The 26417-nt window shown below is 41.3% G+C and overlaps 1 protein-coding gene across 1 annotated transcript in view; it reads left to right on the top strand.

Moving 5' to 3' along the window:
- The window catches only part of hyal1 (hyaluronidase 1), a 30107-nt gene extending 17215 nt beyond the window's left edge, over positions 1 to 12892 (top strand). The window contains exon 5 of the mRNA XM_047581762.1: positions 12876 to 12892. The gene's annotated coding sequence lies outside the window, so the exon portion shown is untranslated. The remainder of the gene's footprint in view (positions 1 to 12875) is intronic.
- The last annotated feature ends 13525 nt before the right edge of the window (positions 12893 to 26417 follow it).

Genomic DNA, 26417 nt, shown 5'->3' with positions numbered 1-26417 from the left:
TAGCCAGCCAAGGAGGGAGAAGATCAGTGGTCAGATCTTGGCAGAAGGGAGAGGTGTTGGTTGAAGTGTAGTCGCATATCCCATCACCTCTATTACCTACTGCTACTGGCTAGGCTAGGCTAGGCTAGGCTAGACTAGGCTGGTTAGTAGCTGACTGTTGGTTTCTCTTGGACAATGTTTCTAAATGAGTTTTGCCTCAGATCACGGTACAAGGGATTGTAACCTCTTGCCCTGTGTATTAATGAATACATTTGCGTGGGGTTTCATTAGCTTGGTGTATTACCTGCAGTAGATGGTGGTTGACAAGCCCCCGACTTGAGGAAGAAAACCAGAGTATTGCACGGAATCCAGGCAATGAATGTCTAGAAAACAGATTTTAGCAATCTGATAAAATATCACTGTCACCTTCAGATGGCCTTTTCCAACACAAAAATTATGCTACAAAGCCAAAGGACTTCTCTGAGAAAACCAGCAGTTTCTTATTTCTGATGGGTCAGTTTGCTTGTTGGTTAGCTTGTTTATTTTATTGTGTGATGCTGCTGTGTTGACCCGCAGGTTAAGACGCGAATTAACATATTCAAACTAACATATTCAAACACCAAAGTCACACAGAAGTAGAGCAGTAAAGCCTGTTTGACTTTGACTTCACAGTTTTTTTCCATAACAGGATTTGAGTCTTCTGCACCAGACACTGGCCTTGTGTGGAAAGAAAAAAAATCGCGTGTCTGCACAGATCCCTCACCTCAACCACATCCAACACCTTGGGGTGGATTGTGAGCCGAGCCTTATCGCCGAGCATCTGTGGCAAAATGGGAGGAAATCCCTGCAAGCTGAGTCATGTAGACTCCTCAGTACACCATATAGAGCGGTGTTCTATACAAAAACAAACACATATGTAGCGTTTGAGTCTCCATTTAAATAGAGTTTTAACTGTTCTCGTCTGATGAGCCTAAATTGATTTTCACACATGAAAACTAATTCTACTTTTAAAGCGATACGCTGAAATCACAACCTTCCCTTTGTGCCTTAATTCATAGTTATAGCTTTGTGTTTGGCAATAATCTTATGTGACAACAAAATGAACATGTTACAACCTTATAGCCTTCTCCTTGTCAGTAATTAAGTCATTACTTCGTTGGAGCCTTTCCACTCCACAGTGTCAGCTCCGCCTCCTCTGGATCCAAGGAAAACCAGTGCGTTTAAGTACAGGTTGAAATGTAATTAATACAATGCTGAAACCAAAACGTGCATTTCCAGCTGCTGGTGAGGCATCTCATGTGGAAGCTGACAATGGAAGACAGCATGGCCTAAAGAAAATTATATATTTTTTTCTCCATCCATGGGTTTTATTGTCAGAAGGCAGTGAACCGTTCTCTCTGAAACATGAAAGATGTGCAGTGAGAGAGACCGACAGCTCGATCAGCCAAGGCAGTCTTCTTTTCTTCTCCATTTTTTCCCTCTTTTCTCCATTGTGCCTCGCAGAAAAAGCTTTAAGTGGCATTTAGCTCCTCTACTCCTCTACTATATGCATGGCCTACAGCAGCTCTGCTGTTTTTCTCCTTTGCACGTGTGAACACGCCACCGTCTCACATTAAATATGCTGCACATACTATACACAGTAAATGTAATACATTCGTAGTCCACTGTGATTGTATTGGACCGGGTTTTCTCTTGGCAAATGGATAAATATCTTCAGTGTTCAGTAGCTAGCTCATTGCAGGGGTTTCCAGAATATCCAGTGACCCACTGCAGGAAATAGGATGAGTTCAGACGTCATTGTGTGATTCAAGCATCGTACTTTGCACATTTGGCAGTAAGTGGTCTGATGCTGCTTCCAAATGGTGTTGTTTTTAATCCTTAAGGAAAAGTAAGTAAGAAGATTTATTTGTTAAAGTGTGAGCTCACATTTCCTGACATCTTGAAATGGTGGGGGTGGATGCTAATTTAATATATCTGTAGTAATAAAGCTCGGTACTTCAAAAAAAAAAAAAAAAAAAAAAAAGTGGGGAAAAGTTCAGGATACAAAATAGAGTTTTATGCAGAAAGGTTTCTAAAGCAGGAGCCCAAAGATCAATGAATCTAAACACAGCAGGAAGTCCACGACTGAAGAACAGGTCACTGAGAGTTCAGGAGATAAACTAGACAAGCAACAAGTCATCTCTTGACAAATAGAAAAAATAAAATATAGAATATAGTCTATGTCTTTACACTTCCTACGTCAAGTCACTGGTTGTAAGTTAAAGTTAAAATGTTATAGCATCTGAGGCTTCAAGACAAGTTCCCTTGCAGCAGTGTTCTGACAACTGATGGCTGATGTACCACTTGAATGTCAAGCATTTTGCACACATGACTTCCAATTTCACAACTATGAGCTATGTACCTGAAGGCAACGTTAAGCAGGATTTATGTGAACCCCATATCCCTCCACCTTTAACCCTTTCCGACCCATTTCGTTAGTTTTTATGTGTGAAGTAACACAAAAAACATCTTAAAACCAGTATTGCATCCTCCCCCTCTCTATGGCGGCTGGATTTTCACTCTGTCTTGTGCATTTGCTGTCCTTTTGTTGGATGGTCGGACATCACTTCTTGAGAAGTAGCTCAAACAGACATAACCTGACAGCTATAACTAAAAAAAAGGATGTATTCTTTGCCATTTTCCTCCAGGACAACAAACAGACCTGATTTGTGATCTTTGCTTTAGGACTAAAAACAACGGGAAAGAATGTCTCAAATGACAGAAAGCGATCATGAGAATGTTTGAAGGGAAAAATCCATGTGACCCATCTCTCACCCCGTCTTCGTTCCTGTGTATGGCTCTGTGGCAATGTCATACTAGTCCTTCCTTTGCTGAAGCCAGTAGACTTTAATTCCTATGGAGTGTGCCGTCATTTGAATGTGATCGTAGTATGTTGACTGATCCTGCCGAGGACAGTGAGCTTTATGCAGCAAGGCAGAAAGTAAGGGTCTGGAGGTACATGGATGGACAGGGTTTGCGTCCTGCTCCAGACATTTTAGTTGGGGAGCCATTAAGAATATTTGTAGTTCATTTGCCAATGTTTGGTTGTTTGGTTGAGGAGGATGACTTCAATTTGTTTCCTAATGGAGCACTCAGATGTGGCAGGTTCCTTTCTCGGACTACGTTTGTGAGATCTTCTTCCATCCACATTTTCATTCTACATTTTTATCCGATTATCTGAGTTTGAGTCACGTGGACACATACTGAGCATCATGTTCTAGACGCCCCTCTCTCAATGCTGCATCCAGAGGTGTACCGACACAGATGAGTCTTGATAAACCCCAAGAGGAGGCATCCAGGTGGCATCCTCATCAGATACCCGAGCCACTTTATCTTGCCATTTTGATGCAAAGGAACATCAGCTCTTTTCTAATCTCCCTCTGGACATCTGATCTCTTTACCCTATTTACAATATATTTATCTATATTATCATTATAATCAAACACAAGATAGGTTTGATAGATTTTCCTGAATCTTGCTATTGTGACTGGTGTCTGTGTTGTCTTTTTCCAACATGTTTAAAAGCTCTTACTGTTTGGAGCGCTCACTCCACTGTGTCCAGTTTGTTGGTGATAGCAGAATTGTAGTTTATATCCTTTGTCAGTGTCACTAGTTGCTCTGAGTCTTAATATCGTCTGGTGTGTGTCATTATGTGTGTTGTACCTTGGATGCATTTCAGAGAGAGGCTGACAGATTCGATGCCACACTTTGTGTTACGCTTTCTTTTTCTATTATCGTCTCATCATTGCCAAGATTAGAATAGTTTCTCCTGCTGCGTCTCCACGACCTCCTTCACTGTCACTTTCTGCAACAGACGCAGGCTTCCAGGGGATTATAGTAATGCAGAGCTTGTGTGCTGTTTGACAGGTTAAGAAGATCCCCAACATAAGGCGGGACGATCAACCTGTTGACATCCGACATGCGCCCAAAGCCTTCTGGGTGGTGTAGTTTGCATGTGTTCTCTCTCTGTTGGCTCCGCAGCTAACCGCTCCTGATGGCAGGTACCACATGTAATGGAGCGATGAGGATGTGGCGTCCTCTGAGCAGACATGACCTCCAGGGCCTTGGCTCATCGTGTTTGTCTGGAGGTGGATCTTGTTGGGACCTTGCCGATGTATGGTGTCCCCTGCCTGGCTTCTGTCTCCTCAGAGCTGTAATCACAGCAGACTGCATGTCACAGCGTCCTGCTCTAATTGGCCTGTCACTCTCGGTGCGCTGGGGTGGAGGGAGGGGTTGGCCTTTGTGGGGCTGCCATGGCGACTGGGCCATTTAATGAGAACGAGCATGCTGTGACTAATGACATCCCTGAGCCCATCGGATATACTGCAAATGGACAATTTGCTGCATCACTCACACACTCGCACAACAATACACAAACATAAAGGCACACACCTCGGCGCGGTCAAACCTCATTGAATAGGAGACACTTTTCCCCGTCTGCCTTTTTTCACCGTGAATCGATAAGTGACAAGTGGACTTCAGACGTAAAGTCATCATCCATCCTCATCCGCTTGTAAACATTCACGGCTTCATGTAATAAGGCTACACCCAGTGTTATGTGGAGATATTAACTACAGCTTAAAACACACATTAACTGTTAGGTGGGTCATTGCACAGGAGAACTTAATAGGAGACATGAGCCGTATCATCCATAAAAGGAATATGGATTCGAAGCGAGGCGTGATAACACAGTCGGCCATGTTCGCAGGAGAAAGAGAAAGAGACATTTACTCGATCATCTCCCATCTCTCCCCACCGTCCTGTTTATTGGTCCATTAGTGACCAAGTGACAGCATGAAATGCGTGGACATCTATCAAGAATATCACTTCCTGAGCTGGAAGGCAAGCTAACACGTTTTGCTTTTTTTGCTTTCCTCCAAAGGAATCACCTACATAACATCAGCCATTCACAGCGTTAACGGTCAAAATGCAGTCAAGTTTACAATCCAGTGGCTGCAATAAAAGGAGCATGGATGGTGCCAGAGTTCTTTTTCTTACTGGGACTAGGTAGCTATTAATTATTCATCTCTGTGGTTATGAAATCTATACAGAAATGAACGAGTCAAAACACTGTCACAAACACTTCACTACTATAACAGACATAATATATTTGACTCTAAATATAGTTGTACCACACATTAACATTCAACAAACATGCAAAACAGACACAGCCTCTAAGAAATATACCTTTGAAAACTTCAGCAATGTTTCAGCTATTGAACTTTGCTGTGTACATCATACATTTTGTTACTTACATGTGAATGGAGCTGGTTTGCTGGTTGTGGTCAGGATTTTGCATGGCTGATTGGCCTTTTGAGACAACCAAAAACTACAGACACTAGCTGGGTTTACATGGAGACATAGATTCTGATCCCAATCGGTTTAGAAGCCCAAACCAATTGAAAATGCTCCATATAAACACCTCAATCGGAATAAACAGGCCCAAACCAAATGAAAGTCATGTAAGCGGTGATTTGGAATGAAGTCAGGCTCCGTTCTGTCTGCGCATGATCTGTCATGACAGAAACACGCAGTAATGTTCGAGTGACGTTTTCTCAGCTGGTCTGCGGCGCTCGTTTTTTAATGACTCTGAAAGAACTAGACATTATCGCACGCTTAGACGGCAGAAAAAATAGAAATACTGAACCGTTTAAAAAGGTCCATCAAAAATTAATTGAAGCAAATTTGAATTAAATTGAAGCAATTTCGGAACTGCTGGAAACCCTTGGAGACTGGCTACTAAAAGGCTAACACAAAAGGTAACTCAAAAGTGGATATGGCCCCAAAAACTTTCCAAATCGAGCTGTTGCTTTAAGAGTAAAAGTGTAAGAACAATAGCAACTGCTATGCTGATTAGACGAGAGATCAGTCACGGGATTGTTTTATAGGATTTAGATTATCCAGATCCACACTCCATTTCAGCAGGTGGTGTTACCCTAACCCTAACCTGAAAGTTGTTTGCCAACCACCATTCAAAAAAAGAAGAACAACAGGATGTTGTCATCCTGTCTGCGCATGTCACACGTCTGTGAAACGGCTGTGCCGATTAAAAGTAGTGGTGCATGTAAGCGGCTGACCTGAAACCTTCAATCGGACTGAGAAAAAAGTCTCCATGTAAACCCAACTAGTGACTTTCCAGCATTTTCTGAATATAAACATATCCCATAAAGTAGTGTATAACACGACCGTCTTTGGTTAGAAAACCCTATCAGGGGGCAACAGTTGCATCTGTCAAGCAACTGCCTTAATTAAACGAAGCCGCTGACGTTTCCTTCAACTGTTAACTGGTCGTAGAAACGGTCTCTCACCTCCAGTTGTTAGTCTTGATGGTGAGCAGTGATCAGTGCACCGAACAGGCAGCCTTGACCTGCAGATCTGTTATCTGGATCCACTGGCTGGATATCTGCAAAAACCCAGAAACACTGGCTGTTGCTCCGAGGCATCATCTGATGGTAGCTGGTGGTTTCCCAGATTAGTTTGTTTGTGCTGCAGTGAAAGATAACCACTATTAATACCCACAGTCCTTGGAAGACACTATATCCATTGTAACATATTTAAAGAGATTTTGTAATTAAAAGTCTTCAGGAAACTTCAATCAACGCCAGTTGCCTTTATTTTTTGCTTGGCTTTGTATTTACCTGATCTGGGCGACTGACAAAAACTCACTAGGCAGCACTAGCCTGGCTAACGAGACTGGTTGCAAAACTGCAGTTTGTTCAGAGTCTCCCTGGTCCTTCCTTTGCATGCTGGTTGCAAACAGCACTGCCATGACTATCACTAGAAAGACTACCGATCCTGCTGTCCTTAAACTCAAGGTCTGCTTCTTCATTCTCTTTTTCAGTACTTTCCTGTAACTCTTGACAGAATTTTTTTTTTTTATCACACTGCTGGGCGCAAACTAAATAGCAATTTACTTAAGTAAATACATCTTGCACAATGTGAGTAACACCCACCCTGAGGTGATAGACTGGAATACTGAACTGGATCAAACTCAGAATGGGATAAACTGAAGACAAATAAAGGAAATCAGACCAGATTTGATACGTCAAACAGCACTGAGGCTTTGTCCTGATCTAGCATCGCCCTAACTGCCTATCTGATATGACAGCAGGTGACAGTGTACTGATGTGGCCAGACACGAGGGAATATAAAGGAAAGGACACTGCTGTTATCTCGCTCTGTCCAATTAAAGTCATTACCATTAATTCATGCTTTGGTGAGGCGTCTCATCGAGAGTTCAACATCCTTGCAAAATCAAAACATGAATCAAAATGCCAGGGAAAATGTGGCCCTCGCTGCAATCCCCAGTTAATCAGCAGTGATAATGTTTGGCTAAACTATCATCTCATCTGTGAATATTAATGAGGGCTCTGAGGGACCACTGCTGAGTGATGAGGGAGTGCTCGTCCTACCTCGATGAAAAATGGCCAGACCATCGCAACAGATTGTTAAACCGCTCAGCTCACAGTTTGGCTGTCTTTGTTTTGCTGTGAAAGCAGTATGCGGCTGAGTTTCAGACGCAGCTGAAAGCTTTGACAACAATTCTGCCCACAACACGCACGGATACAAATAACCACATGATAAGATGGCAAGTAAGAGATTAGAAAGAGTACCTCTCTGCATAGTGAAGCCTTTTCTTCTCACATGTTTGAGTGTCCCGCGTTGATTAGGAGTGATATCTCTGAAGGGCATCAGGAGCCTTTACAGCCCATGTAGCCTTTGAGAATCGATAATGACGTGGAGACTATGGGCAGGGTAATGATGCGTGAAAGGACTGTTACATATAAAATCCAGATTGTTACTTGTAGAAATGGTGCATGCATCACGTCGGAGTATTGAAGTCTGACTGACTGTAGTGGCTGATCTGGCCTGTGACCCTCGTGGAGATGCACATCAAATAAGCAAAATCCATCATGGAGACAGCGTCCGGCCATTACGGACCAAATGAGATGACCAACACAGTCATCCCTGTGGGGCTTGCCTTGATTTAACAACATATTATAAACACCCTGATGATAGCGGCCAATACTCGAGTCTGGATGTGTTTGGAGAGAGCTGTCCTGAGTTAAGTAATCATACAATAAACCATGATGGAAAAAAGGGTAAAAGCTCCCTGAGATCAGCACCAAGGGGCAATTGGAGCCCGCTTCTTGTGGCTAATCAACTATGGTTTGGTTTCTGGTAAGGGCTTCCCCGACTGATGGAACCTACAACCCCTTGGAGGTGGAATTTATTGGTATGGATTTTGTGCTGCTACTGGTGCATTGAATCAGTGTGACCAAGCAGGCAGGCCGAGGGAAATGGGGCTGTTCTGAGGGTGAATTATATGCAGTCACACACTCAATTTAGCCCTGCAAACCTAGTTAGGAAGGAGGCAGACATGGAGGCACACACATGCTGCGTACGTATGTACGCTGGCATGCATGCATCCGAAAACGCGCGCACTCCACATTAGTTAACAGGATTAAGGACATTAAATCAAGACATAAATTAAATCCAATTTCTAATTTGTGCAGTAAATTGAAATGATACATTATTTCAGGCAGTGACATGAGATATTCCACCAAACAGAGAAAATGAAACACATGAAAGCACCGGTTCAAATGTATGTTAGTTAGGATCACTAATTTCCAGTAAGAACAAATGCTCCTCGGGTCTTTTGAACCTCAATCCTGCACCAAAAGTGGACCGTGTTGCAGACAGACGGTGGAGAACGGCGCTGTCAGGCTGTTCTGTTTGATCTGGAGGACTGCGTTGAAACCTCTTAATGCCAGTTCATATAAAATATTCATCTTCATTTCGCATGCCCGTGAATCATCAAGGTGTTTCTGGCCCTCCGCCCTCACTCCTGTCCTGTGGCAGAGCAGACAGCTGTTTGAAATTAGACACCAGATTGTGTTACTTAAACCGCTCGCAGGAGTGATGCTGATCGCTCCCTTACCCAGCGAGCAATCTGTTAGCCGGTTGAATTGCAGGAATGTGATCATGGGTGTGCTCCTGTAGTATTTGAAGCCAGGCCTCTCTTCCAAACTAACGTACTGTTAGGCTACTGTATTATCCTGGAAAGAATAAACATGCTCAGTAAGTAACATGGCATGATTTTCCTTATAGCTCTTTTATTTGTGATAAAAAATGATGACTAAAAGTAAAACAAGTACACAATAAAAATGTAGCATAGCACACAAAACATTACAGGATGTCAAGCATAATAGTAATAGTAATAAAAACTGATACATCATGGTTCACAAAATGATTAACATTGGCTGCACATTCAAAACAAAAGACAAAGGCCTGCACAACTAATCAATACATTTTTAGATTAAATTTTATGGCACCTGCAGGAATAAGCTAAAGGAAAAGAAAAGGAGGTCGATAGAGAGAGAGAGAGAGAAAAAAAACGAAACGTCATCCCATTAAAAGCACATCAACAAAGTTCGTAAAAGAGATTTAAAAGTGTGCATCTACTTACTCGAGGGTGCAAAATTCATCCTGAGGGCAACGTGTCTGAACCAAATTCCGTGGTAGTCCGTCCAAAAGTCGCTGAGATATTTCACTTCAAAGCACAAATGTCAGGATTATGGTGGCACTAGATTAACAGCCAAGGGATCAGTGAGTGAAACACTTTGTTAGGGAACCACGATTGTCTGTACAAATTAATCTGGAAGCTGTTTAAAGGATCAGGGAGCGGGATTTAGGGTGATGTTTTACCAGAAATGGAATATTGTATTCATAATGATGTTTTTAATAGGGAGATCATCACTTGAAACTATAAATCGTTGTGCTTTTGCTTAAAATGAGCACTTCACAGTCAGTCGCTTGGCAAGGAGGAGGATTCAGTTGGTTGCAATCTGCAAACTCACCTTTAGATGTCACTAAATCCCAGTCATTGGTCCTTTAAGTGGCTAAACTTCATAGTTCAAAGTCAGTAACACAAATATCTGCTCAGAATTTTTAGCTTCCTCAGTTTTTGAGATATTTCAGTCTGGCTCAGATGACAGACCTGCTGTCTGCCTGACAATGCCAAGAAGAAGGATTTTCTGCTTCCGTCCATTTCAAAACATAATCTGGTTGAGATATAGCATCTGTAAGAACAAATCAGACAATACAGAAAGAATAAAACCTGTGTGACTTGGGATATTCTTCTTCATCTGTCCACTGTCGTCCTCGTATCACATGTGAAATGCTATATTAATGATCTGACATTAAAACAGTCTCACAAAGAGTTTAATTGTCTTTGGTGGTGATGTAACCCCCTGCTCCATTATGTCTATGTGTTAGTAATACATAAAACATCCCTATTTCTGTGCCTGTATTCTAATTTGTGACTTGTTGGCTTTCTTTTTAGCTCTCAATATAGTTTACATGGGGCTCGACAGATGTAACATCTCTGTTTTTGATGGTCAGCAAATGTTACATTAATCAACAACAAATGATATTTAGCCAGTGACCATTTATACAAAGTGTACCAAGTCTGTAGCTATATACAGTTATTACTAAATAGATGGTCCAGATGGCTAGCAGCCTGTTTCCAGAAGGTCAGAGGTCAAATGATCCACTGGAGGAGTCTGACGAACTAAAGAGATCAAATAACAAACCAGAGCAAATGTCCAGCTGGACGCGAATAAACAACGGTCACATTGTTTACAACCAGAAATATCTGACAGTTTGCTCCATAAACCATTGTAAAGAGAACTAGCACGGCCATTCGCCTGCTCAAGAGGTCATGGACCAAACCATTGTGGCAGAGAGGGGGGCATGAATTTGTAATTTGGTCTCCTGTTTGTGCTACTGATAGGAATATGAATATGTATATATGAGATGTTGGGTTTATGTAACTATTTAATGTTTCATGTAATGTTGTTGTGGACGGACTCTTCCAGCTAATCGCCTGTAGCAGGGAGGGTATAAAAGGTAGCAAGCTGCTTCAGCTGGTGGGTGTTTCATGGTAGTTTGTGGTGCCTTATGCCTCTTCTCATGTGTTCTCATGCCTCAAAACATAAAGCGTCTGCCAGTCAAGCTGTCATGCATCTTCAGTAAATTCAGTGTTTTAGTTTATGATTTCCTATGTCTGCAAAGTAACATAAATAGAAATTAATCATGTCATGGCTCCCTAATCTGCTTTGTGTGCTCTTGGTTGTACACGAAAAACAAAACAAAAAGAACATGAATTAAAAATGGCATGAACACAGCAGTGTCTGGTTTCCGACCTAAAAGCTCATGAACGCAGCCAAGTTGGATGAAGTCGTACAAAGAGTAAATGAAATCACCTTTGCAACCACAACATCGTTCTCAAAACTGGTTGATAAAATCATCAACAAGTTGTTAATGAATCAAGTCATTATACTTGTCCACCATAAAGTAATACGCTCTTTCCAAAGTTTTTGAACATTTTTAGCCGTTTCGTGTAGTTTAGATTGTGTCTGTGGTGAGCTTTATAGGCCATCTACTCTTCTACTCTTTCATTTCTATAAATTGCCGCTGACAGTTGCTCATCTCTTCAATATTTTGCCTTAACTCTGGGTTAGCTCTAGTCAATATGGAACAATTACACGCAGAATATGATGCCAAATGATAATGTGCAGTCGCTGTCTTATGCAATCAATCAGTGCATTGAAGCCCAGAGACAATAGTTGGGTGATGACTAGTGAATTCTGCGGTCTGGTCAAGACAAGCGAAGGCTTTGATAGATGACCACATTCTGTGGAGCAGGCGGGGAACAGACTGTGATTAATTCTCTAGGGGGGATATGCCGGAAGTAGTAAAAAAAAAAAAAAAAAAAAAAAAAATACAAAAAAGAAATAAAAAACACACGGCTGCAGTTATTTCCTGTCTTCTATCTGTTAACAGTGTGTGTGTACGAGATTTTGCTCCTTAATGCATCTTTGACCGGTTCTAATGCAAATCAGGGAGCCACTCTGGTGTTATCGTTTAAGTGATCCTCTCTTAATGCCGTTCAAGTAGAAAAGGAATAATTGACTTACGCTGACAGCCAGTTTGGCAACCATTTATTCTAAGCAGATGAAACGGATGGAAATGACACAGGAGCTAATCAAAACTGGATATTAACTACTGAAATGAAGCGGGCCTTTCTTAGCAGCTCTTTAATGTTCACTTATATGAAGGAAACCCACATTAACCTTCAGCCCCATTTCTCTCCCCAGACTCTGATTGTCACAAAAAAAAAAAAACCAACACGCTTTGTTTTACATCTAAATGTGTGTGCGAAACAGACAGCATTTTTGTATTGGTAAATATGGCTTGTTTATCCTTCAAAAGAAACCATTAGTCAAACAAACAAAGAGCGGTATGTAAGCAGACGTTACTGGCAGAAGCATTAAAATCCACTGCAACTCTCTGCCAGGTTAGTAATTGCTCTTTTTATGGTGGTAATTATTTCCTCTAAGGTGCGCACTGTTGCACACTGCAATTATACGTGTGCTGCTATCTCCGTGTGGAAGGGAATGTGGGTGGAAAGATGTGGGAAGTATCCTGTAAAATTGTGCGTTTTCGCATTCGCGGATGTGTCCGCGTGTGCGTGTGTGTGCAGCGAGAAAGAAAAGAAAAATTGACGCCGCTGCGATTGGAATTGATGCACAGTTACTAACAAGACAACAAAACAGCGAAAATGAAACGGCGGTGTGACGCGGTGCTGTTTTTAAGGTGTGCTTTTCTGTTTTCCTGCCTTCAGTTAAGTCCACGCTTCAGTAGCACGACGCCGCTGAAAGGCATTGTACAGAAAAGGCAGCATGTAAGGCACGATAAGGCCAATAACCTACTATCCATAATTCTGTTTCCTTTGTCCTCCTGTCCTCTCGCTCTTTCCCCTTTAGTTATTTTTTCCCCTCTGTTTGCTCCAGACAGTGCGACCTGCAGGACCAGCCAGGAAAACGGCATTACACAAACACCTCTCACTGATAAGGTCTCCACCGGGGAAACAGTGCAGACAGTGTTTCCTGATGCTTCTCAGATGCTGCGAGGACACTTCAGCCTCTGGGCCGGAAAACAGAAGAGCACAAATTCATGAGGATGTTTCTGTGAATATGCAGCATTCGGTGGGCTCAGCTGATCTGAGGAAGGGGAAGTTCCTATTTGCATATTATTCATTGAAATGTCTGTCTGCACCTCTGTCCCGTTGAGCGTACAACACAAGTGACTTTTAGGCTTTTCTGAAAACTGTTTTGTTCATGCGTTCATATCCTGTGGCCGAGGGGAAAACTCGGTGCCCCCTGAAGTAGAAGGGACTGAAGAAAAGTAAAGAATCTGAGGGAACTGACGGCCATAAAATAAACTGCATGGGCAAAGTCTTCGGAGCCTTTACTGCAAATAGATCCACAGTTGTGTTTTTTCCAAAGTCTTTACGGAAAACTGGGGACATTTTTGGCCTTAATGGATGTGAATTCAGCTGTAACTTCAGCATGAGAGAAAACAAAATTGCCAGTGGTGAAATACTCAATTCTTTAAAGCCGAGTATTAAATATTTTTATATGAAAAACAGCTTGAACGGGCCTAGCGCAATGTGAAACGGTTCGCTTGTTTCCTCGCGGAGAATAATCACCCGACGCTGCTGCTTTCCCTTGGCTCCGTGGAGAATCTTTCAGCTTATTGTTTTGGATTTTATAGCCTACACACATGCACACACACACACAGACATATGCACATAAAACAATGCTACACATTACTGTGAGCGTGACAAAAAGTGAACAAGTGCTACCAGTGATTTTTACTGCTAGAGAACGGGATACAATTGGTCGTAAATGGGCCAGAAGGTCTGCAGGACTGATTACTGCATTTAGGTCATATTACACGCTCAATAATGTGCAATGAATTAAAACATTTACAGTTGAGCCATTAACTTCTTATATAACCACATAACTCACTATTTAGATCACATTACTTATGTACTTAGTAGAACTTTCTCTTTCAATGCAGCACAATCACCAGTTACCCTCTCACTGAACATGTTCCAGATTAGTTCCCTTTCAATAAAAAGACCAAAACAGGTTACATACGACTAAAGTAGATTGGAGTAAGGCCTCCTGGGGCCCACTGACATATTATTACAGAGCCTGTGCTTTAATATGAGGGTCTACATGAACTTCTGAAGTACTCTATGTAACACAGATTAATTGTAATTGTAATTGTAATTAAAGTTAACAAAGGTACAGCAGCCAAACACTGTGGATGAATTTAGTAGAAAAAAAAAACGAGTTTCTTACTTTGTTTTGTGGTACATCAACCAGTGGCCTTAATGGAGAAATCCTCCAATGCAAGAAGACACAGATTAGAGCACTGGTACATACTGTACTCTCTCAATTATATAGGTTGTACCAAGTGTGTGTGTGAAGTTGACCCACATGACTTGGTTACGGTTCTATAACTATTTTTACGTTTCCTAAAAAGCTGTAAGATTTTTTTTTTCCAGGAACAGGGACGGTTTTGACCTCAATATGCAAATTAACTTCAGTAAAACAAAACCCTGCGATAAGAATGCCGGAAGAACAACTGCAACATTTACAAGTGTAAGGCATTACAAGTATGAGTGGCCGATGCTTCCTCCTGCCTTTAAAAAACACTACATCGACCCGTGACCTTGTCTGATCCCAGTAACAGCGCTCTGAGCCCGCAGGACATCTTATCAATCGCTGAGTGCGGCTGAGCGGGAGGAGATGTGATAATTGTCCCTTCCTCGATCTGGTACGGTATCATAACCTAATTCTGAGAGATACCATCTCCTGGGAGGATTCGGTCTGTCATCACGCTGCTCCACATTCTCATTCAGCTGAACTGAAAGCTATATTTATCCTATTTTTCTCCAGTTAACATTTGGAGGATTTGTAATCATCATTCAACCTGAGATTTCCTGAGCAGCTCCCAATTAACCTGACTCCCCTCTCTTTTTGACCTCATCAGTGCGCCATTAAGCTCACACTGTCACTGGGGTCCTGTGCTGCATCCCAAACCTGTGCAAACAGAGAGGGAGACGGAGGCTGTGAAGGTAAACCTGTTGTTGTATCCTTCGTCTTAACAGTGCTCATAATAAGTGTGTGTGAGATGTATTTGTATACCTTTATGTCAATTTATATAATGACACTGTGGGAACCCACCTACGTTTTAAGACCTCATAAGGCAAATCATAAAATCTCAGGGTGCTCACTTGGCTAAAGATTCAAATAATGCTGAGGAAAGTATTAAAAACTTGTACAGACATCTACAGGAAATGTCAATAATGTCACAGATGACTCACGGATGGGTCTTCCTTCTAGCAGCCGATCCAGGAAACACATATTTTACTGGTAATGTGTCTTTAACCACTGAAATTACTTTCATGGCTCAGTCCTCACTCATTTAAGTAGGAGCCTGGTCTTGTTAATCTGAAATATGGAGGCGTTATTAAGAAGGCGGCTACAGAGTGGGAAACTCGTCTGTAAAGACTTTGTTGTTTGGTGTTGGGTGAGCCTTCAGGTAATGAATGTAAGTCCTCTGAAGTGATGCAAGCAATGTGTGTGTGTGTGTGTGTGTGTGTGTGTGTGCAGTCAGGTTGTGTGAAGTCTCGGGGTAATTCAGCCTTCACTCGACTTTATTCTTCTTTGTATCTAAATTCCGAGCGACCTCAGTCCACCTCTCTCTAGCGACCTCTGTCTCTGATGTTGAATCTCATTACGCTGCATGTGTGCGAGTGTGTGCATCTACATAAGCGTGCCGCATGTGTGTCGGCGGATTGAAATGCATTAGCTTGCTCCTCCCAGCGGACTGCCAGTCTAAACTAAGCAGCGTGATGATGATGCTCTCTGTGAGCTGACACAACCCATTTGGCCAAGAGGAGCTGATCTACGCCGGCGCTGCTCGTTTACAGTACGGGAGGGGCGAGGGTGTGTGTGTGTGTGTGTGTGTGTGCCTCGCCCTCTTGTCCTTGTCTGAATGTGAGCAGGACTGGAAGAGAGAGAAGGAGGTCACGACTTGAGCATCATCTGTTGAACATTAAGCACAGTGTGATGGTTGTAAAAGATAAAGACGAGTAACCCACCTTCCAGTTCTCGTCCACCTCTCAAGTCAAGTAGGTTTGTTTGACACTGCCCTCCGACAGTCACAGAGACAAAAGAGCTCACAGGTCAATCAGCCTTGTGGTATCTGAACACTCTTCTATTAATTTATTTGCCATTGTCACAATACTGTATTCTACAGCTGTGTGGAGCAATTGCTTGTCGATTGATCTAAGTTTACCTCTGAGCAGCTTTGAAGCCCTTTGATGTGTCATTAACTGGAGACATTTGTGGAGAAAAGCTGGCATAGAGTTTTGCAACAGTCAACATTTTTCATCAATTTCCTGCAATATGAGAAACGTAAAAGCAGGACTGAACCATGGCAAACACAGTAAAGGCATTCAGTCACATATTTCACTAAAAAGCTTGAAATTATGCAAAACGCGGCGCATTGTTTTACATGATTATATAATGGATTAAACAAAGATAAGAAGGACAACGCTTAAAATACTACACATACATTCATACCCTCACATATACAGTAGATAACGGTAAATAACAAAGAAGCACAGGCTGTACATATATATATATTTATATTTAAAAAGATAAATATCTGTTGATGATGATGGTGAAATGGTGGTAAAATATACGTAAAATAAATGTAAGCATACCTTGAGAGAGAGATGAGATTTGTGAATGATGCCTAGAGCAAATATATTTCTATAAATGATTAAAAAAAAGAATCATAGCAAAGTATGACATATGAGAGGCTAGACATATTTTGTCTTTTGAACTGTGCTCTAATTTCAAATATTCTCATTGCCTCCTATGCTGTATGTAGAGGAGTGCTCTGAGCTGATCAAATGTAAATAAGAGATACGTTTAACAAAGAGTAAAATGACTTATTATTCTTATGTATATCACCAAAGCTGCTGTCCATCTGATAAACAGTGATGATTGCTATCGCTGGCACTACAAACTGACTTTGTTTATTTGCATAATGACTCGTATTAAACATCCAGCCGAGGGCACTCAAATCTTAAACAACTGATGTCACCGGGGATCGAGATCAGTGGCTCCAACACCTCCTCTGTTTCCACACGCTCTTCTCTGTTGAACAAACAAGATAAAGAAGGAGATGCAGACACAACAAAGAGTGTTTGGCTGGCCACAGATCAAATAGGAAGGAACCGTCCTATTAGCAGCAGCCAGATAAGCTCCAGGTGCTTAAATTACAAGAGCTCAGCAAGTGTGCTTCATCTACACAGGTAAGGAGGCAGCCACCACTGCTCGGAGCTCAAATTATTTGTCCTTACTATGTCAGTATACATATATAGTATAAAATGTAGCAGATAAGTAATTGCATTACAATTTTCAAGGACATTTCCTGAAAAATAACTATTTTATTTGAAAATAACTCTAAAATACAGACAGACAGTAGAAAAGATCAACATGTATTAACAATTAAAGGATCAGTGAGGATTTAGGTTGAAATATACTGTACTATTAATAGTTGGGTTTTATACTGTTTTATACAGTGTTTATATATAAGTGTGTATTGTTACCTGTTAGCTACAGTGTTGTGTTTTGTCTCCCTCCTTATATCTAAGTAGGGGACCTTCTTCAGCAGTACCCAAGACAAACCTAACACTGACTCTAAAGAGGGGCTTTGTTGGTTTTACATTAACGTCTCCACCAAAATAAACTATATTGCCAAAAAGCATTTGCTCCCGAGCCTTTACACATATATAACTTATGTGACAGTCCACTAATCCATTGAGTTTAATATGATGCTCACCCTTTACAGCTATAACAGCTTCAACTTTTCTTGGAAGGCTTTCCACAAGATTTAAGTGTGTTTAGAGGAATCTTTGACCATTTTTAAGCATTGTTCCATCAGTGTCTGAGGTCAGACACTGATGTTGAATGAGAATTCTTCATCTAATTCATCCCAAAGGTGGTCTATCATGTTGAGGTCAGGACTGTTCAGGTCAGTCAAGTTCGTCCACACCAAACTCACTCATCCATGTCTTTATGGTCCTTGCTTTGTGCACTGGTGCACAGTCATGTTGGAACAGGAAGCGACCAACCCCAAACTGTTCCCACAGAGTTTCTGTTGTAAGTATTCAGAGTTCCTTTGAGACAGACAATTACGCGCCTACATTGCTGTGTAGCTGATGTGCATCTCCCCAGATATGCAGCAGCGACACAGAGTGCAAGAGCTGTGATTGGACCGTTTTGTAGTAGCGTGCAGAGTTCAGCCGAAATTTTGGTGAAACTTTCAGTTGTTGAAAGTGAAGCAGGAAGTAGAAATAAAAATGATTTCACTGGCAAAAAAGAAACAGCTCTGACTAGTGGCGTTTTTACAGAGTGAGTCAGACTTCCAAGCATAAGTATAAATGTCTCACACTGGTGGACGGTCCGTGCGTACCTCAGTGCATTACTGTAAAATAGGCTGATGGGGCCAAGCCCAGCTCCTGACAAACAACCCCACACCATAATCCCCCCTCCACCAAACTTCACACTTGGCACAATGCAGTCAGACAGGTACTGTTGTCACGGCAACCGGCAAACCCAGATTGGTCCATCAGATTGCCAGATGGAGAGGTGTGATTCGAGAACGTCTCCCCTGCTCTACAGTCCAGTGGTGGTGCTTTACACCTGTTCATCTCACACTTTGCATTGCACTTGGTGATGTTTGGCTTGGACACAGCTGCTCGGCCATGGAAACTCGTTCCATGAAGCTCTCTACGCTGCGTTCTTGAATTAATCTGAAGTTCCGCGGTTTGTAGTGATTGACTCTTCAGAAAGTTGGTGATCTCTGTGCACTATGCGTCTCAGCATCCGCTGACCCTGCTCCGTCATTTTACGTGACCTGACACTTTGTGGCTGAGTTGCTGTCACTCCCAATCAATCCACTTTATTATAATACAACTGACAATTGACTGTGGAATATTTAGTAGCGAGGGCATGACTGGACTTGTTGCTCAGGTGGCATCCTATCACAGTACCAGGTCACAGGTCCCATTCTTTCACAAATGTTTGTAGAAGTAGTCTGTATGCCTAGGTGCTTGATTTTATACACCTGTAACCATGGATTATGTGGATGGTTGTATACACTTGTGGCATTTTAGTATAGATGATCCTACACACTTGGAGGGGGTGAGAGGGGGCACTTGGTTACAATCTTCCACCCCACCAGTAGGTGTCACAACATCCTACACAGTGGCCCTTTATGTTATAATTAATGTATGATTAAGGAATATTTACTTGCATTTATTAAATTTCAAAAGGAGTTATTCCTAAAATGAAATTATTATTTAAGTTTCCTAGATTAATATATCAGTCATGACTGTTTCTTTACTTATTAGCCGATTACAATTTATTTCCAGAAAGTGCTGCAAAACTTCATTTGGAAACTATGGACATGCGTTACTAGTGTTAAGATCAGTCTTAAAGATGCCAGTGTAATGCATGATAATGCTACAAAACAGCCGAGTGTGATAATAATAATTCTAACAGAATGTCAGCAAGACCACTTCAGCAGGAAAACACAGACAATCAGATCAGATCTGAGTCAGTCACAGCATATACATTTTAACACCCCAGAATCACTGTTTATATGTGAGGAAACACTAGAGAAGTTTGTCCTGGTTGGTGCTGAGATCAGTAGGAAAGTTACTTCCCAATTAAAACCAGTAACCTTCTTTTTAGATCCCATCCCCACATCCTTTATAAAATGAATTTGCAGTTTTTTATATGAGAGTGCTCTTAATATTGTAGTTATTCTCTTCACATTGGCTGCTTTCAAGACAACCATAGTTAAACCCATTCTGAAGAGAAGTAATTTAGACCCCACACTCCTTAGCAACTACAGACCAGTATCCAACCTGCCATTTTTAAGCAAACTTTTAGAGAAACTTGTTTTTAATGAGTTAAATGATTTTTTTAAACAACCATAGTATATTTGATCATTATCTATCACTATTTCGGACAAACCATGGCACTGAGACAGCATTGGTGAAGGTATTAAATGACCTCCGCTCCAGTATGGATATGAGAAAAGTATCTATACTTGTCCTACTTGATCTTACTGCTGCCTTCCACACAGTGGATCACTCAATTCATTTACACTTCAGGTTGGCCAATCTGGTACTGTTTTTAATTGGTTTAAATCCTGTCGTAGCGACAGAGAATTTTATGTTACCTTAGAAGAATGTTCATCGAATACCTATAAAATGGACTGTGGTGTCCCTCAGGGTTCCATTTTAGGCCCAACACTTTTTAATCTTTGTATGCTACCACTTGGTAGCGTCATCAGGAGGCATCGCATAAACTTTCGTAGTTATGCAGACGATACACAGATTTATATTGCTATGTCTCCTGATGACCCTGGGCCAGTCGATAACCTTTTAAACTGTATTTTAGATATTAAGTCATGGATGGCAACAAACTTTTTTACAGCTCAACCAGGACAAAACTGAGGTCTTAATTATTAATCCTGAAGCTCAGAGGGAGAAAATTAATCCTCTCAGCAGGTGAAGAAGCTCTGTGTTAAATTTGATTTGGATCTTAATTTTGTCCCACACATTAAAAACATAACCAAAGCTGCATTTTATTGCCTTAAAAACAGAGTATGATCTCTTCTCTTGATACAGAGAGCCGATACAGAGACACTGATGCATGCTTTTATTACTTGCAGGATCGAGGGCCAGAAAGAGGGAACACATCACACCCATTTTAAAGTGTCTGCACTGGCTTCCGGTTTGCTTCAGAATTGATTTTAAAATCCTTTTATTGGTTTATAAAGCTCTTAATGGTCTTAGTCCAAGCTATTTATCAGGTTTGCTTATATCATATGAACCTCATTTTATTTATTTATTTTAAAGTAGTGGGATTACTGTACACAGCACTTTGTGCTACTTTTGTATGACAAGTGCTTTACAAATAAATTCTGATTGATTGATTGATTGATTGATGCTTGAAGTGTTGCTCAACTGATTTGTTGCACCTTAAGACTTTAAGCCAAGATGACGGCCAACGCTCCAGTTTTGGCTCCCTTTATTCTGTACCAATCTTGTGAGCCGGTTAAGGGCCTTTTTTTGTTCTGAACAATGACAATTAGTATCTTTTCAATTCTTAGTTTGTAGCTTCATATTGTCAGCTTCCAGTGAAAATGACTCGTATACTGTTTTTGCTGATAGTCTGAACACAGCATTACTCATCAGAACCCACTGTGTATCCATGTTGTCTGACTGTTCACTCGCTAGCCTCTACTGACAGTATGCTATGTTGTGAATAAATGAGAGCAGACAAAACGCCGAGCAACTTGTAAAGTCTTAGCTCTGTAGCACCCTAATGGTCAGAAGCTGTTGAGGATTCCTTGAGTGATGATGTTCTGAAGTACAAAATATCTTCAGAATAAACAATTGAGGTTGTAAAAACGAAAACCAAAAGACCAAAAGTAAATTCTATGAAAAACGATTTATTTCCATCTACTTTTTTTTATTTATTTACAAAAAAACATTAAATTATTTTCTGCAAACTGAACTGCATGTCTTCACAGCCTGGATTAAAAGTGCCCCTAAATTCCCCCTGCAGCAGCCACCTTTACTGTGGCCTTGAATAGCTCAGGCATCTTTAAAGGCGCAGCTGAACAGCCCTCACTTGAGTACAAATGACCAAATCACCACATGACTGCTGCCTCATTGTGTTCATAATTGTAATCCCCTAGACCGATGAAAGGGGCGAACTCCGCTGGTTAATTAAAACTGCAATCAAATTTACCCCTTAAACTGGCTGCAAAAAGGGACCCCATTCAATTAAATCATGCATCGCTTTCCTTTCAATAACACACAAACAAACAAGTGAGGGGGGAAAGAGTCGTGTAAATCCACGCGCTTGCTGATTGCTTTCTGCAGCTGGGATTTTTTTAATTTGGTAAACAGTGGCTGAGGTGGCGCTCGAGGTGCTGCGGAGGAGAGTCCGGGGAGCAAAGGGGGATTAAAGACCCTTCCACTGGCCTTGCATTGGCACTTGTCATGCACTTAATTTGATGCTGTAATTAACTTTTGAAATCTCAAGGCGTTTTCAGCGTGTGTACGTGGGATTCTTTGCAGATAAATGCCAAGCTGGCTCTGATAGCACGAAGTAGCTGACTGCCGCCGAAAGCATTCACCGTTTATCGCATCCCACTACAAGAAAATGCGAGATCCCTGGGCCCTCTGAAGGCCTACTGTTATACATCCACATCATGAGTGTGTGCACCCGTGTGCATTTGTGTAAGAATAATTGTATTGATGGAATACCTTGTGTTTGCAGTGTTTTGCAGAGCAGATGTTGTCCACCTGCTGCGTGGTATCTGCCTGCCTGAACGAGAGAACAGAAAACAGTCAAGGACCTACTTGCACGCACTGAAGGGTATAAGACATTTTCATTCTTGTGTACGCAAACACACATGTGTTATGTGAACAGAAACCACAACTACACACTCCCACTCACACAGGTAAATCAATTCATGCAGAAATCCACAAGGGTTTAACAGGACGCGGAGCAGGCCACTTTTTCATGTGGGCCAGCCAATCACGCGATAATTGCTTTGAAATTAAGTACCTTTTGTATTTGAATGGTAATTAACTGATGAAAGAAAATACTCAATAAGTCATTAACAGAAACCTAAAAGAATGCCTTGACCAAATGAGTGCTTTAAACGATTATTTTATTTTTCATTTTTAAGCACTTATCGCCTCCAGATTGTGTGTTTAAATGAGAGCATGTAATTAATTGCCACTGACCTTGATGCCCTGTGGGTTATTTACTGTAGATGGCTGTAGATTACATTTAGCTTGTTAAATATAGTTTACAGTTCAAACGTTTTACCTCAAATGAGACACTGTTATGTCATTTGAATATATCCCACTTGTGAGTAACACATATAGAAAAGTTTGGATCCATACAGCTCCCTTTAATGTTGTAGAAGAACTTTATTGAGATGGTTAATTTCACATTTCAGTTAAATTGCCCTCCAGCCCCTCAACAGTTTGCACTTTAGCTCAGCTCTCTGGGTCACTGGGAAACTTCTCATGTCAGACTTTGCTCTTTTTGCAGCTCCGAGATAAAATGTGTTCTGTGCACATCCAGCCTCTTCCATAAGTAATAAACCCACTGAATATCATTTGAATATCTCCTCGAGAAAATGGCTTTGTAAACGCTGTTGGGCTGTTCACATGTAAGCAAGGGCACAAAGAGGGGGACAAAGGCAAGATGAGTTGTCTTCATTTGGTTTGTGCATGTCCATGTGTGTAAGTGTGTGTGTGTGAGAGTAAGACGGTACATGCAGTGATGTTGTCACACAGAAATAAATAGTACAAATAAAAATGTAGATGAATGTAGATGAACTCATGTAAATATTTTTGTACTTGTACAGCATTTGGTCTGTTATATACTAAAATAAACAACAAATTAAACAACATTTCTTGTAACTAAAAGATAAATAAACACTATGTATGGTCAGTGCATAAAATCAGTGATTAATAAGGTAGACACCAGCTTTCTTTATACTATACTACATAATGATCATACAGTTAAATTAACTCTCTCTGATGGTGTTTCAACGTGAACTGAACACTGTAACAGTCATTAGGGAGGATTTAGTGCAGGACATTTATATTAGAATGCATTCATTTTCATGTGCCTAATGTTTTGACAAGAGAGTATAAATCCATAGCAAACATGTACAAAACATCTATCTTTAACAAATATTTACAGATGCAGGGCACGCTGAAGGCTTTAACCTGGTTTCCCCAAACAAGAGGATAACAATGTACCTTTTTACCTCCATTTCTTTCACTGCTTTAGATTAAGATTCTGCACACGGAGCACATGATGCAAATACAATTTACTGCTGAAGACTGAACCTGTTGCTCGCATTATTTTTTTCTGACATTCCTTCACTGAATCAAACAGTGTCTAATTGCCTTTATGAGCAGAAAATTCAAGTGTGAGCTTGTATTAGCAGTTCCACTTAAAACTAATAACTCTTCAAAAAGTATAAAACAAACATTGAATACAAAGTCCCCAAAATAAATGTTTGTAACTCAAGTGTTTACCTCTCTTTGCTTTCTCATTTTTTCGTCTCAGATTCAGATTGGGAGAATTTGAAAACCTTTTGTCGGTGTGTAGCTCCGGCTCCAGCTGTAAAACCCTGCTTTAACAACCCAACAATGGCACATATGTTAATTTATCGTTCACATGGAGCCAATATTCTGCCGAACAATAGACACTGTTCTTAACAGTTTTGCTCCATGGATGTGTGCAGTTGTGTGCGCGGATTTGTGTTTGAAATGACTGTTAACGTGGCCTCCTGACGTTCTCTGCCCCAGTTATTAACCTGGGATTAGTGTGGCAGAGATGAAGTCAAGGGTCACAGAGTAAGTGAGTTACTCTGCTGCGCAGTCTGAATTAACTCTTATATGCTCTGGGTGAAAAAATAATAACATCTTTCCCCAACTCAGAGTAGTTGTGTGTTTGTTTGGACGTGCACGAGCGGACGGTGGATATTATTTGAAGCTGCTACTTTTTAATCTTTTTTTTTTGTGTGTGTGTGATTTTCATCAGATTTGTTCAATAAACTGAAAGTTTCAAGTCAGTTGTAGCTATTTGGCCGTCATGGAGATACGGGAGTGAGAGGAGCGCGTTTGGCTGAAGCTTCTGAAGGGGGCAGAATTTGTTTTATGAGGGTAATTGATGCTTTGCTGCAGGAGAAGAGGGCAAAGCAGGCATGAAATTGTGCAGGGGATCAGATCCATATCGGAGCATACGGGAGAGCTGGGGGAGAACAACGGAGCGTGGCAGCCCGGGGTGGCTGGATTAGGGTGCCGCTCAGCACTGAGGTACAGTTAAGAGCCAATTTTATTCTCTAGCAACCCAATCAGTGGAAAAGCCCTGTATCCTATTAGAGTCAAGTTTAGGGAGGAGAAGCAGAGCTGCTGGAGAACAGCCATTAAGACATTCATATAGCCATCAGAACAGAGAGGGGAAGGCACAGGGGGCAGAGAAAAATGAGTAATAGTACAAAAAAAATACCACAATTTGAAGAAGAAGTTACTTTAGTGAAGTAGAGTAATGTGTGTTTTCTTACACTTCTGAGCAATTAATTCACAACTTGATTTATAAAACTGATCTGAGCTGTTTTCAGTACATCACCCAGCACTGAAGGATGAGAAAATGAAGATCGAGACGAGCTCATTTTACACCTGATTAACCTGCCGATCCCTCATTGTGCCCAAGGTTTACACCGCGTGAGGAGTGAGCGCGGTCATCGGTTCAATTCCCTCGGCGCGTTCCCGCGCTGCCGTGTTTGCAGGCGGGCGAGGGGGCTTGGCTCTGACAAACGAGGGCACAGCTCATCAGGATTCCCGAGCTGTACGTCTGTGAATGAGAAGGGGGAATTGGCTGTCAATCCCTAATTAATAAACTCTGCTCCTCTCCCCCCACTCTGCACGGGGGTGTCTGATCAATAACCATTGTGCGCCACCTCAGATGGAAGCCATTCAGATTTATCTGCTAATATCCTGGGCGATAGCCAGAGCTAGAGTAGAGATGACAGTAGGCTCAAAGCCCATTACCTCCTTATTTACTGTTTTAAATTCTGCTATAGTCACAGACACTTGGTGTCTCCAGAGTAACAAATAGGGGAAAATCTCCTCTCTCTTCCTGGGACAACTCAAGGACAAGCCGATGGAAACCGTACGAGCGCCTCCTCATTTTAGCTCGTTTTCCACGTGCTTGTAAACATGTGCATCTAACATAATGTTTGCGAGGGTAAATTGCTGACCTGCTGTTTTGTTTAGGGCAAAGATTTTTATGATCAATTCACGTCACATCTTCTCTCTTTTCAGCTTAAAATCAATGCTCCATCTCCTCGTCCTCCAAAAAAATAATTTAAAAAAATGACATGCTATTTCAAAGCAAGTTGGTTAATTTCTAACGGCCCATCCTGTTGTAAATCCTGCTGCTGTTGCTTTTGCTTTATCTTCAGCCCAGTCAGCCGCAGTCAGTTTCCACATCCTGCTCATCTGTCTGGGGTCTGACAGTAGGACCGATATTCTTGTCATTCGCAGAGATCTGCAGTCGATGAATAAAATCAGACACGCTTAGTGAAAACAAAAGCTCAGTAATAGAGAAGGAAATTTTAACATTTAATGGTGACACTGGGGCTTAGTCGGTTTCTCTTGTTCAGAGTTTATTTGAATTTGAATTACTTCCTGGTTACACCTGCATTTTAAATTACAGTCCTCTTTTAAGGTTATTTGTCACATCGAAAGAAATAAGTTTAAATTAAAGATTTATTCTTACAGTGTAAAAATATTTGTTTTGTAGTCAAAAATTTTAACCATGAATTTTACTCTATTCATCACA

Source organism: Mugil cephalus, chromosome 4 (assembly GCF_022458985.1).
Source record: "Mugil cephalus isolate CIBA_MC_2020 chromosome 4, CIBA_Mcephalus_1.1, whole genome shotgun sequence".
NCBI classification, from domain to species: domain Eukaryota; kingdom Metazoa; phylum Chordata; class Actinopteri; order Mugiliformes; family Mugilidae; genus Mugil; species Mugil cephalus.
The sequence above is the reverse complement of the archived record's forward strand: the minus strand, read 5'-3'. Positions and strand labels throughout refer to the sequence as shown.